The following is a 14,627-nucleotide window of genomic DNA, read 5'->3' as shown; positions in this document are numbered from 1 at the left end:
GCAGGTGGCTGGCAAAGGTTTCTGTCCTGCTTTTGCTAGACAGGCTGCCCTCCAGCGTGCTGTCAATGAAGGGCACTGATACAAAGTGATTCCTGAGTCTCTTCCCAGGCAGTGTCTTGACAGAGGCCACTCCTGCCGGAGCAGGCAGCAGGTGCTGGACCAGGCTGAGCCCCGAGCTCGCCTGCAGTTATGCTGTCAGCCTCTTTCAGCGCTAATGCTTCGTGACAACTGCCTACCTGGACTATGATAATGGCGGAAAACCTCTGCAAAATTGATGTGGTGTGAAAGCCCACAGAGTGGCTTCTCATGTTATGTGAGGCAGAACACTTTGCTTCTCTTTGCCGGTGGGAGACAGAAGGTTAGGGTCAAGGCCTGGCCAATGGTGTAGATTTGAAAATTCAAATTTGCGATTGACTCGACCTCCTCCTCCCTGGCTCTGCGTGTCACATACATTTGTTTTCTCTCGAATGTCTGAGCCTCGGCTGCTCTTAAGAAATATATATGACCGAAAGACTGTCTTTGAACTGGATTCCGTATGACATTAAGTAACATAGAAGGCTGACAATGAAAGTAATGAGTCAGTGCTCCCACTCTGGATGAAGTAGGATGAATCCCACGTTGTCCCTGGTTGTCTGGATCAGGTTGAATGTTTTGCATGAATTATACTGCTGATTGAAGCTTGTTCAGTGGTTCATAGTCGATCATTTATGCCGAGCCACTTAACGTCCCTCCTCTGTACAGATCAAAACCACATTTTTATCCCAAACGTTGTCATTTAGCTCATCAAAATTATGAAGGCTCAATTAAATGGACTTAGTTGTTTTGTTTCCTGGCCTTTAGGAATGGAAAAGATACAGCTACCCTGAGAGGCCATAAACAGCTAAGCAGTAATCAGCGAAGTAAAATATTAAACACTACTTATTAGAAAATCAAATGAAATAACGCATGTAACATGCTTATCAAGATGCCTCAATAAATGTTAGCTTTTATTCTTTATTATTAGACAATGGACTTCCCTGGTGGTCCAGTGGTTAAGAATGCACCTTCCAGTGCAGGGAACACGGGCTCGATCCCTGGTGGGGGAACTAGGATCCCACATGCCGTGGGGCAACTAAGCCCATGCACCACAACTACTGAGCCTGCGTGCTCTAGGGCCCACGCACCACAACTAGAGAGAAACCTGCACACCACAAGGAGAGATCCCACATGCCACAGAGAAGATCCTGCATGCCAAAACTAAGACCTGATGCAGCCAAATAAATAAATACATATTTTTTCAAATGATGCCTCAATAAATGTTAGCTTTTATTCTTTAGTATTAGACAATGATTTATCACTAGGACGTTTGGCACTTCTGTCAGTGTTCAGATGCTGATATTTTCCTCTCATCTTTGTGGCTGGAGAGGTAGGAACGGTAGGGAGGTGGTTCATTTGTGTGTACACGTCTGTTAGGATCTAATGGAGCAACTGTATGTGTAGGGGTGCTTCCAAATGGGCATCCTGGGAAATGCACCTCTGCTGTGTCTCCAGAGCACACAGATCTCTAAAACATGTGAAACTTAAGGCCATTTCTAATATTATCGAAGCAATAGAGATACTGGTATTCTACCGTAAAGTTGAAAATGGACTACATAAAAACATATGCCTCGAGGAAACATTGTAAAATAAAAATTTCCACTCACTGGATACTCTTGGCGTTCCAGGACTGTCTGTGCTATAGTCCTGGTTGCATCTATCAGAGAATCATTTTTGAATAGGCAATGGTGAACCCATTTTGGTGGCAAAGATATTTTAAAAAGTTAAAAAAAATTTTAATGATGTCCCAGATATCAAACATTTTCGATAATGTTCACAGGTTTAAATACTAATCTTGTCCCAGATCAAACATTTTCGATAATGTTCACAGGTTTAAATACTAATCTTGGACTTATTATATTTTATCTTACGTTACTTTATTTAGCAACACTTTTATAGCATTTATTATATGCCAGTACTATTCTAAGCACTTTTCAAATATTGACTTCACATGACTATATGAGGCAATTACTATTGACTCCCTCTTACTGATGATGAAACTGAGGCAATGAGGATAAGTGATGAACCCTGAGTTTATGTTCTTAATCACCATGCTGCCATTCTCGTCAGTGTTTCAGGGCAGCCATGCTGTATTTCAAAGAGTACATCAAGCTTTGAGGCTAATTTTTCCCATATGAACTTGGGTGTCTTACAGGATATCTTACTGAACTTCAGAGAAGTTTTAATTTTGTAGTTTTCTCTTAAAAATTGGAAATTGCTGCTAACTGGTTGTTTTAACTTTGAGCGTGTCAACTTTTTTGAGGGTAAAATTTTTTCTTTAATATAAAAGACTTTGTCATAGTCCTCCCCTACCTTCATCCCCTCAGATAATTTTAAAACAAAAAACGGGAAATGGTAGCCCCAAAACAAGCCCATGACTGCCATCTACCTCTGGGAACCCTGCAGGATATACTTGGGTTGAAAGAAAATCTCCCCAGATCTGGGATCCTTAAGAAGGTCAGGATCTGAGAGGCAAGGGGTTGCAGGTGCAGAGCACCGATGTTTCCAGTAGCACTTCTGTATGTGCGTGTGTGCGCACGTGTGTGTGTGTGTGTGTGTGTGTGTGTGTGTGTGTGTGTGTGTGTGTATGTGTGGTGAGGGGAAGCCTTACCGCTGGAGCCTGGGGAGGAGAGAGCAGATCCTGCAGCTGCTGGACAAAGGCCTGCGCTCTTGGTGCAGAGGCCCTGGCTGGCTGCTGGCCCTTCATGACCAGTCTCGAGGGAAGAAACTCCCACCTTCTCCCTCACAGCCAGCCAATCAGCACTGCCCTAGACTACAGATGCTTGAGCTGCGTGGTACTCACGGACCCGCTCCATGACATGAGCTGACAGGAGCAAGGAAGGGGAGCTCAATTACTTGAAGAAGAGGGATGCAGTTGCCATGTATAGAGGAAGAGTTAAAGAGAGAAGAGGAAGAGAACTTGAAAAACAAAACAAAGAAAGAAAAACAAACAAAAGAATTGAGGGGACTTCCCTGGTCGTGTAGTGGTTAAGACTCCACCTGCCCTGGTCCAGGAAGATCCCACATGCTGCAGAGCAACTAAGCCTGTGAGCCACAACTACTGAGCGCAGGTGCCACAACTACTGAAGCCTGTGTGCCTGGAGCCCATGCTCCGCAACGAGAGAAGCTGCTGCAATGAGAAGCCTGCGCACCACAACGAAGAGTAGCCCCCACTCACTGCAACTAGAGAAAGACTGCAAGCAGCAACGAAGACCCAATGCAGCCAAAAATTTAAAAAATTATTTTTAAAAAATTGAGAATGTTTTAGCAGTACTTTAGGAAATGATGAGAACAGTAAAACCATAATTTTCAAATGAAAACAATTCCTTAGTGGAAGGGATAAAGAGAATTCATAACACTAAAAACAAAATAAGTGATCTGTAACTTCAAATAGAGGGACAATTTTAAACACATAGCAAAGAAATGAAGTGAAAGTGATGAAAATCAGGAGTGAAAAGACAGCATAAGAGACAAGGAAGACAAATCCAGGAGATCTAATAAACAACTTATAACAGTTACTGAAAGAGAAAACGGAAGAAATAGAAATGAAGCAATAACGGTATGTACGCACGTGCAGTACCATGCATGTGTGTATGCGTATGAATAAATCCCTGAGCTGAAGGAACACTTGAATTTTCAGATTGAAAGGGCTCATCAAATTTCAAGATGGATTAAAATTTTAAAATGCTCTCAAGTAAGCATATAATTCTCTCCCACCCCCTCTGCATTATTATCTATTTTAGATGGGTACACTGAAGGAGGAAGATTTTTTTTTCTGCTTTGCAAAGAAGAAAATACAGTTAAGTCCAGTGCAAAGTACTTTTTTACAAGGTGGGGTTGCAACAATGACCAAGACAGATTCAATCCTTACTTCAGAGGTTAGAGTCCAGTGGGAGTAGTTCATAAGTATTAAAATGGTGTGTTATACACTATAATAGGCAACCCAGAGAGCTCACAGAGGTGATGACTAAGGAACTCAGACTGGAGGGAGAGCATGAGTTAGCCAGAAGAGGAGAAAATGTTCCCAGAGAGGTAAGAGGACTCATTTTGGAAGACTTGGGAGAAAACTTTCCGGTAAGATTCAGGGAGAAGATTTGGGGGTGGGGAGGTAGAGAGAGATGAAGCAGAGAGCTAAGCTAGGGCCAGATCGATTAGAAAGCACTTTCGATGGTTTGGGCACCATTCTGAGTGTTTTCACCTTCGTGATGTCCATAAGACAACATACATCCCCATTTTTCAGATGAGGAAATTGAGGAAAGGAGAGGTTAACTAACTTGTCCAGTGTCACCCAGCTAGTGAAACAGTGGAGCCAGGCAGTCTGGCTCCAGAGCCCACACCCTAAGAATGTTGACAAAGGAAGGCTTTTATTTTTCAGCACTGGTTGACCTTAGGAACCGTATCTAGTGGTTTCAGACATAAGAGGATAGTCTTGGCTGAGCTACCCTCACGTAGCCCCACTGCAGTAGCTGACACACATGCCCGCCTGTCGCATCTGTGGACTTATCTGAGTGCTCTTAAACCATGGGTAAATGATCCCCAGGCTGTCTTTAAGATAATTAGAAACAAATGGAAAATAGTTCTCCTGTATTATCAACAGCTTATCAGAAAAACTTGTGTCTTAAAATGTGCATTCAATTTCTAATATTAAAAAACGTAGTTAAAGCCATATGTTGGATATTATCACGCATCTTTGTGAAATTAGTAGGGGACCCATTTGAATAACCATTTTGTTTAGATCAAACTTACTGGAGGTTTTCTTTTTCTTTTTTTTTTTTTTTTAAGTCTTTCCTCCCTTTTCCCTCTGACCCTTCTGTAAATCCAAATATGAAAGAAAAACTCTGTGTCTGTGTGTGTGTGTGTGTGTGTGTGTGTGTGTGTGTGTGTGTGTGTGTGTGTGAATGTGTGCACATATGTGAGTGCCTGCAATGGGGATGAATTGTCAAAAACCAGAGCCTTAGTTTTGGAAGATCATTGTTTGGAGAGATGTGTGAAAGGTGAAGAAGTCAGCAATTGTTCAAGAAGAACATAGCTTGCTGGAAATTAATACACGGTGGGCCCAAAAGGTCTCATTTTTTTCTTTCTTTTTTTGGCCTAGAACTTTGGTGAGAAGTAGGGGGGCTGATGGAGGAGTACTGGTCTGCTTTGTCTAATCTTCTAGTTTTCCCCTAAATGCCTAATGACCATATCATGTAGCTCTAGGAGAAAAGCCTTTTAAACCCTCTGCCCAATCAATTCTTGGGAAACTTTAATCATTGTTGCTTTGCTAAATTTCCCATTTAAGTCATCATATGTAAGTAAACACTGGGTTGCCTAGATTTACTGAAATGAGCAGTCCCTTGAAAGATATGCCTTCTATATTATCTTCTATTTCTAGAGAATGAGAGTCATGCAAGGAGTTACACGAGTGTATTTGGGAATACAAAATATTAAACAACCATTTTGTACCAACTAGTGGGCCGTCTCCATCTACATGTTGTGCAGATGTGAAATTACAATGGGTCCTAATGAATGCTGGCAGAAAATCCACCAATATCATCAACCAGAATGTTAGATGTCAAGGGTTCTATGGATTCCTACAAATGAAAAAAAATCACATTTTGTAACAAATTAGTTGGTTTTCCATAGAAGATGTAAGCAAAGAAGTAAATGGCTTAAAAAAAATAGAAAGGGTAAAAGTATATTTCTGATCACTGAAACTGAAAGGGCCTTGTAAAACACAGAGTTTAGCCAGAGTAAGAAAAACAAAAATCAGGAATAAACATAAAATCAGTTGATTTAGTCTGCCTTAAGTAAAATTGAACAACAACAAAATCTCTTGATTGTAGGAGCTGAATCAGCAAATAGAAGAAAAATCTCCCAGAGAATCAACCCTATATTTACAACCCACTTGAGGTTTTTCACTCTGACAGACTAGTCACTAAGTATAGACAGCCCTCCCACTGTTGCTTTGTACAACTTTAAATTTGTCTCTTTCTTTGGTCTGGGCCCCAGGATATATTCGAGGTTCAGACTGCATCACTTTGTGCCTTTTAATTGATGTTTCATCTATAACAAAGAGGCTAAGATTTTCCATGAGAAGCTTTTCCATGCAAAACCTCGTGGACAACTCAACTCAATGCTTAATAGCGGCAGAAATAAGGAAGGCCATTGGGAATGTCATTCGCTTTGGTAAATATGTACAGAATATCTACTTTGTGTAAGATAATTGGTTAGATGTATCAAGATAAGCAAACCTTAGTCCTTTATGGCTGTGTACATTCTAGTGAGAAGGTAAGACAGGTGAATGTTCCACTTTGAGACAAGTAGGATTAGAAAAGAAACAGGGCTAGGTCTTTCCATGTAGGCTGTCGTAATCTTCCCTCCTCTGGCCCCTCTGTCCTGTCCATCTTTGTTCTTTTGAGGTTAGAGACTTAATGTAGTGATAGTTCTCAAGTCCAAGGTGCATGAATGAGAAAATGAGAACTGAAATAGTGACAATAGAGAGGAAGGGATAGATTGAGAGATCTTCAGCAGCGGAACGCAGTAGATAATGTGAAAAGGAAGGGGAGTGAAAGGCAGCATCATGATGTTAAGTGAATGGTGAGGGGTTGGCAGGTGGACGGAGAACTCTGGGAGAGGCGGTTTTGAGGCAAGATCATGATTTTAATCTCAGTAGTTGACATACCAATCCTGGGGTCAGTTTAGATGAATAACACAGATAGAATTTTAAGGAGGGAGAACATTTTTTTAAGTGAAACGTTCAGATCCAAGTTTAACAGACAGGTTTTCACAGAGATGGGCTATTTAGGATGCGCAAGGTTTTAACAGGCGGCATGATGAGTAAAGATATTGTGAAATGCCATTTTATGATATTTTGTCTTTATCCTACAGACAAGGAGAAGTCACAAAGTTTTTGAGCTGAGCGACTTTTAGACTTTTTTTTAAAGATGAGACGAAAATTACAGGTTGAAAGGAGAGACAGGAGTTGGGGAGAAATGCAAGATTTTTGCAGTAATAAAAGGGTGAGGGGGCTTCCCTGGTGGCGCAGTGGTTGACAGTCCGCCTGCCGATGCAGGGGACGCGGGTTCGTGCCCCGGTCCGGGAAGATCCCACATGCCGCGGAGCGGCTGGGCCCGTGAGCCATGGCCGCTGAGCCTGCGCATCCGGAGCCTGTGCTCCGCAACGGGAGAGGCCACGGCAGTGAGTAGCCCGCGTACCGAAAAAAAAAAAAAAAAAAAAAAGGTGAGGGATTAGGAAACTTAGGTTGGTAACAGTGGGAATGGAAAGGAAGAGACAAAAATGAGAGATGTTTTAAAGGAGGGAGTGTGTCAGTGAAGACTGTGGTTTAGGGCTCAGGAAATCTGGTACCAGTCCGTGCTTTGACACTTCATCACTATGTGAACTTGGGCAAATATAGTCATTTGGTACCTCTCTGAGCCTTAATTTCCTGACCTGTAAGATGAATATGAATAGCACGCCATCTCATTGCACTGTTATAAAATACTATAAAGCAAAAATCACAGAGTTCTTGGTACACTGTCATAAAACTAGTTAAGAAGGCTTTTTAGTACTAAAAATAGAAAAATGTACATTTGCCACAGTAATGATTGTGAAGGGTGAAAGAATTAACAGGACCAGGACCACTAGCCTCTGAACAACATTCGACTTCATTCTTTTTCTTGAACACTATCACATGTTTGCAGCCAAACAGTTGTATAAGCTCATTTCCTGCCTGTAGAATCCCAGAAGTCTGATAGCCTTCCTTCATGTTGTACTAGCTCTGACCCCTTCAGTCCAGATTGGCAGTGTTTCTGCTGAGATCGTTGCCTGGAATCCGCAAGTCACGTGCCTGATCTCTTTAGCAAATGGTTGTCTAGCCACACCCTTGGAGCTCTCTCCAGAGTGTGCTTCCGTTTTTTTACAACATGGATAGGCTGAGTATTTTCCAAATCTAAAAGTTGTGGTTCCTTCTGCCTCTTCAACTTACCTCTCTCCTCTTGCATTTTACTTTAAGCAGCAAGGAGAAATCAGGGTGGGCCTTCAGCACTTTGCTTAGCAATCTCTTCAACTAAATATTCAAGTTCATTGGCTATAAGTCCTACTTTCCACTGCACAGAATACAATTCAGCCAAGTCTTCTACTGCTTTATAACAAGGACCATCTTGCCTCCAGTTTCCAATAACGTGTTCCTCATTTCCTCCTGAGACTTCACCAAAAGCACTTTTAACTTTCACATTTCTAGCAACATTCTATTCAAGGCATTTTAGGCTTTTTCTATCATGTACCTCAGAACTCTTCCTGCTTCCATGCATACCCTATTCCAAAGCACTTCCACATTTTAAGGTGTTTGTTATAGCAGAACTCCACTTCCCAATACCAAAATCTATATTAATTTGTTAGGGCTGCCATAACAAAGTACCACAGCTGGGTGCCTTAAACAATAGAAATTTGTTGTCTCATGGCTCTGAAGATTAGAAATCTGAAGTCGAGGTGCTGGCAGTGTTGGTTCTTTTAGGGCTGTGAGGGAAAGAGCTCTTTCAAGCCTCTCTCCTTGGCTGATAGGTAACCTCGTTCTCTCTGTGTCTCTATATAGTACGGCATCTCTCTTTGTGATACCTCTTTCTGTCCAAATTTCCCCTTTTTATAAAGACACCAGTCATACTGGATTAGGACCCACCCTAAGGACCTCATTTTAACTTGATTACCTCTATAAAAACCCTATCTCCAAATAAGGATACATGCTGAGGCACCCATAAAAGTTGAATTACAAGGGTTGAATCAAGACAGTTTTACAATCAAATTTTTCACGTGTGGATTTTCTAAATCAATCTCGTGTTTTCAGAGGATTACAATTTTTTGGCATTTCTCGTCTGTTTTGTTGAGCACCTTCAAACCCAGGAGAAAGCAGGCAAAGGGAGAACTTTTTGCCTTTTGCTGAATGAGAGTAGCTTAATGGTGGTGAGGGCTGGGATGGGGAGAGCAATGAGATGGTAAAATTGGTTCCTTTTCCAGCCTTGCCATATATGGGTCTCTTGGCTCCCAACAAAATGAGCTTCCTTTGATGAACTGCTTTTCCATTTTAGTCTTTTCTCTGCCAAAGTAGAAAACCCTTCTGCACAAAGCTCTTAATAAGGACATATAGAATTTATATCTCCTAATAGAATGTAATCACAAGACTGTCTAATAATCTGCTTCAGATTCTTTCATGTGAAAAAATAATCATTTTTTATGGCTATTTGAGAGTTTATGTTGGAGACAACCTCATAGAAATTGCAGAATAGGCTCTTTACGGTAGAACAACTGAATGCTGTATAATTTTAAAGAAGGTTCTAACCTATAGAAAATCCTAAAATTCCAGTGCATTTGTACTCTAAGAATGATATTAGACATACTAACTTCTGAAGCATCTTCCTCCTCACATCATTATACTATACTCTATGCACTCAAAATTCTTAGGATTTCTGTACTACTAACTTAGTTGTTTGCTTTTCCTTTATGTTTGACCCTCCTTCTTGCCTCCTTTCTTTTTATTTTTCACTGTGATGTACTTCCTGTTCTATGCAAAAATGAGGCACTTGACCAGAAATATTCAAATCTATGCGCATGCACACGGAAAAGAGCCTGCTTATTATCTAAGAAATCTGGATCAGACACTTCCTGATTGTCTGCAACATTTTGTCAGACTCTCCGTGAGTCCTGTCATCTGGCACAGATTCTTTCCCTCATGGAAGGCCTTCCCAAGCCTGTGTCTGGTTTGTCAGTTCCTATCTTCTGACTGACAGAGCCAACTTACTCTGCGTTGATCGTCACCCCCTTCACCATGCCAAGGAAACAGATGGAATGAAAGAAATAGGAATCAATAAGATTAAAAAAGTTTAATTTCCTTGGTCTCCCCACAGTATGCCACCTTCAATTCCAAAGCTACAGTTTTCAGAGAAATGAATATAGCTCCTTTGAAGAAAAGTAGACTTTTAGAAGCCTCTTGATTGCTTTGGTGTTCGCTTTGCCACAGCCTGTTTTCTTCATTTTCCTTTTCCTTTCTTTATAATTACAAAATTTATTCTGAGTATATTTTTCCCTCACATTCACTTTTGTTTTGACTACGTGTTAGTTATTAAAAATGAGAAATATGAGGAAGCCCCACGTCAATGTATGACTATATATGCTTAGGTTGTAAAGTGTAGTAGAAAGAACACAGACTTTGAAGTCAAACAGTCTATGATTCAAATCATGGCTCCATTATGTACAGGCTCTGTGATCTTTGGCAATTTGTTGAACCTCTTTGCATCTCAGTTTCCTCATCTTTAAGAATATCAATCTTATTGTGTTGTTCGTAGGTTTTGAGGGGAAGCCCATGGAGTGTCATGAACGGAACCTGATACTGTCAGCACCCACTGATGGTAGCCATTATTACTCTTTACTCGTGAACTGCTAAAATACAGAGGCAGATGCAGAAAACAATGAAGGGTTAAAATATGGAAAACCTTTAAAAAGGTCGTCATGAGATTTGGTACTTTTTTTTTTTTTTTTTCAGTATGTAGGCCTCTCACTGATGTGGCCTCTCCTGTTGCAGAGCGCAGGCTCAGTGGCCATGGCTCATGGGCCCAGCCACTTTGCGGCATGTGATATCTTCCCGGACTGGGGCATGAACCCGTGTCTCCTGCATTGGCAGGCAGATTCTCAACCACTGAGCCACCAGGGAAGCCTGCGGTACTTTTTCAACTGGAGTAGATAATATACTTTTTGGCACAAACCAAGAGACTGATAGTAAAGTTTTAGGCACATGCTAAAAGATTCTGTAGCTTTTAATGGCTTATGGGATTTTGTGCTTGGAAATAGTTGTCTACTGTTATTCAAATTATAACCATATATAAGCCCAATATTTCTGGTGAGATGTAAGCAAAAAAAGTATCAAACCACACAGAAAATGCCAGTTGATTGATACCATTGTCACAAAACTCCCTGCAGAAGCATGTTACAACTAATTTTGTTAGAATATTTGGTTCACTAATATTAACTAAAATGGTAGAGAAGACAAGGATAAGCTACTGTCAAAGATAAGTGAAGCTAGACACTAGTTAAAATGTTAAGAACAGATTTTAATCAGTAACATACTATGGCAATAGGGAAGAGGGTCCAGAGTGAACTGAACTCAATTTGTACAGAGGTGACTGATTTAAAGAGAGAATGAGGGAGTAGGGAGGGGGGTGAGTGGGAGCTCTGCAGGGTAGGGGAAGTGAGAAATTACAAAGGGTTGGTCAGTGTAGACACTAATTGGGCCAGCTGTGTGTTAGCTGACAATTATTGAAATTAGGAGTCTATCCTCCCACAGAGGCTGAGATACACAGGCTCTATCCTTCCTGAAGATTACATTTTAAAGGAATGGTTTTCAGGTCCTTGAGAAAGACACTCCTGAAGTTATAGGAGAAATATATACATCTCCAAGGGATAGAGGAAGTAGTAAAAATTGTAAGCCCCTTTTTAGTAAATGTTCTAAGAAAAACTGGTGAGTGGTCTACTATCAGGCATTGGCTAGAAAAAACAGTAAATTATATTGGCAGCCTTGAGCTTTCTCAGGCAGGTACTTTAAGGGGGTTGGGATCATTCTAGGGGTGTAGCCTTGAATTGTTAGAAACTATTTTAGTGTTTGTTTAAGTCATTTAATGTTAGGAGAGGGGGATGGATGAAATAATTTGTGTTCAGAGTCTGTCGTTCTCAAGATTGAGGCCTAGTCAAGAAGAAGGGCTCAGGGGAGCCTGACTAGAGTCTGGTCAAAGAGAGAAACTTTGTCATTTCAAGTCAAGCAAAAATGCTGATACACAAAAGTGGATGTAAATAAAGAAACAATCATTTATGCACCCAATGAAAATTTTGACCACCAATTATGTACCAGGCCCTGTGCTAGGCTCAAACAGGCATGGAGATTTGCCCTCATAGAACTGATAATCTATAGGAGCACACAGACAAGAAAAAAGACAAAACAAAACAAAACAAAAAGCTCATCTTAAATTAATTATAAATACAATTTATTTTTTACATCTGTAAAACTTTTTAACAGGTTGTGGTTATCTTTGGCCCATCTTTTTTTTTTTTTTTTCTGACTGTTTGTTTTGGCAGAAATTTAAAAAACTGATAAGGTTCAGGAAGCTATTAGGTTGAATAGTCTCATAACCTATTGATGAAAGCATACATTTGTACTATTATTTCTCGGCAACTATTTCAGCAATATATGGGGAGAGACTTAAATATATTCATACCTTTTAGTCACCATTTCTACTTCTAGAAATTATTATTAAAGAAATAATCAGATAGGCATAGTTACATATGTTTATCACAGTATTATTTAATTAACAAATAATTAGAAACTGTCTAAATGCTCAGTCTGATGGATTATTAAGTAATCAAGGTATATATTGTAAGTTTTATTTTATAATATATTTTTTTAAAATTAAATATTTATTATATAAGATATAACTGGCCCCTGCACTTTCAAAATGCTATTAAAGTGCTTGCTTGCTCCCTTTGTGGCTGTTGAGATGTCTGCCGTGTGGCTGACAGGGTCTTGGTGCTGCAGCCGTGTGTCAGGCCTGAGCCTCTGAGGTGGGAGAGCCGAGTTCAGGACACTGGTCCAAAAGGGAACTCCTGGCCCCATGTAATATCAACCAGCGAAAGCTCTCCCAGAGATCTCCATCTCAATGCTAAGACCCAGCTCCACTCAGTGACCAGCAAGTTCCAGTGCTGGACACCCCATGCCAAACAACCAGCAAGACAGGAACACAACCCCACCCATTAGCAGAGAGGCTGCCTAAAATCATAATAAGATCACAGACACCCCAAAACACGCCACCAGACATTGTCCTGCCCACCAGAAAGACAAGATCCAGCCTTATTCACCAGAACACAGGCACTAGTCTCCACCAGGAAGCCTACACAACCCACTGAACCAACATTACCCACTGGGGACTGACACCAAAAACAATGGGAACTACAAACTTGCAGACTGTGAAAAGGAAACCCCAAAGACAGTAAGTTAAGCAAAATGAGAAGACAAAAATATGCAGCAGATGAAGGAGCAAAGTACAAACCCACCAGACCAAACAAATGAACAAGAAATAGGCAGTCTACCTGAAAAATAATGCAGAGTAATGATAGTAAACATGATCCAAAATATTGGAAATAGAATGGAGAAAATAGATGAAATGTTTAACAAGGACATAGAAGAAATAAAGAGCAAACAAACAATGATGAACAACACAGTAAATGAAATTAAAAATTCTCTAGAAGGAATCAATAGCAGAATAACTGAGGCAGAAGAATTGATAAGTGACCTGGAAGATAAAATAGTGGAAATAACAACTGCAGAGCAGAATAAAGAAAAAGGAATGAAAAGAATCGAGGACAGTCTCAGAGACTTCTGGGACAACATTAAACACACCAACATTCAAATCATAGGGGTCCCAGAGGAAGAAGAGAGAAAGAAAGGGACTGATAAAGTATCTGAAAAGATTATAGTTGAAAACTTCCCTAACATGGGGAAAAAAAACAGTCAGTCAAGTCCAGGGATGCAGAGAGTCCCATACAGAATAAATACAAGGAGAAACACACCGAGGCAATATTAATCAAGCTATCAAAAATTAAATACAAAGAAAATATATTAAAAGCAGCAAGGGAAAAGCAAAAAATAACATACAAGGGAATCTCCATAAGGTTAACAGCTGATCTTTCAGCAGAAACTCTGCAAGCCAGCAGGGAGTGGCAGGACATATTTAAACTGATGACAAGGAAAAACCTACAACCAAGACTACTCTAGCCAGAAAGGATATCATTCAGATTTGATGGAGAAATTAAAACCTTTACAGACAAGCAAAAGCTAAGAGAATTCAGCACCATAAAACCAGCTTTACAACAAATGCTAAAGTAACTTCTTTAGGCAGGAAACACAAGAGAAGGAAAAGACCTACAATAACAAACCCAAAACAATGAAGAAAATGGTAATAGGAACATACATATCAATAACTACCTTAAATGTAAATGGACAAAATGCTCCAACTAAGAGACATAGACTGGTTGAATGGATACAAAAACAAGACCCATATATATGCTGTCTACAAGAGACCAATTTCAGACCTAGGGACACATATAGACTGACAGTGAGGGATGGAAAAAAATATTCCATGCACATGGAAAGCAAAAGAAAGCTGGATTAACAATTCTCATATCAGACAAAATCGACTTTAAAATAAAGACTATTACAAGAGACAAAGAAGGGCACTAAATAATGATCAAGAGATCAATCCAAGAAGAAGATGTAACAATTGTAAATATTTATACACCCAACATAGGAACACCTCAATACATAAGGCAAAGGCTAACAGCCATTAAAGGGGAAATCAACAGTAACAAAATAACTGTAGGGAAGTTTAACACCCTACTTTCACCAATGGACAGATCATCCAAAATGAAAATAAATAAGGAAACACAAGCGTTAAATGACACATTAAAGAAGATGCACTTAATTGATATTTATAGGACATTTCATCCCAAAACAACAGACTACACTTTCTTCTCAAGTG

The sequence above is a fragment of the Kogia breviceps genome, chromosome 2 (genome assembly GCF_026419965.1).
Source record: "Kogia breviceps isolate mKogBre1 chromosome 2, mKogBre1 haplotype 1, whole genome shotgun sequence".
NCBI classification, from domain to species: Eukaryota; Metazoa; Chordata; class Mammalia; order Artiodactyla; family Physeteridae; genus Kogia; species Kogia breviceps.
Note: the sequence above shows the minus strand (reverse complement) of the source record.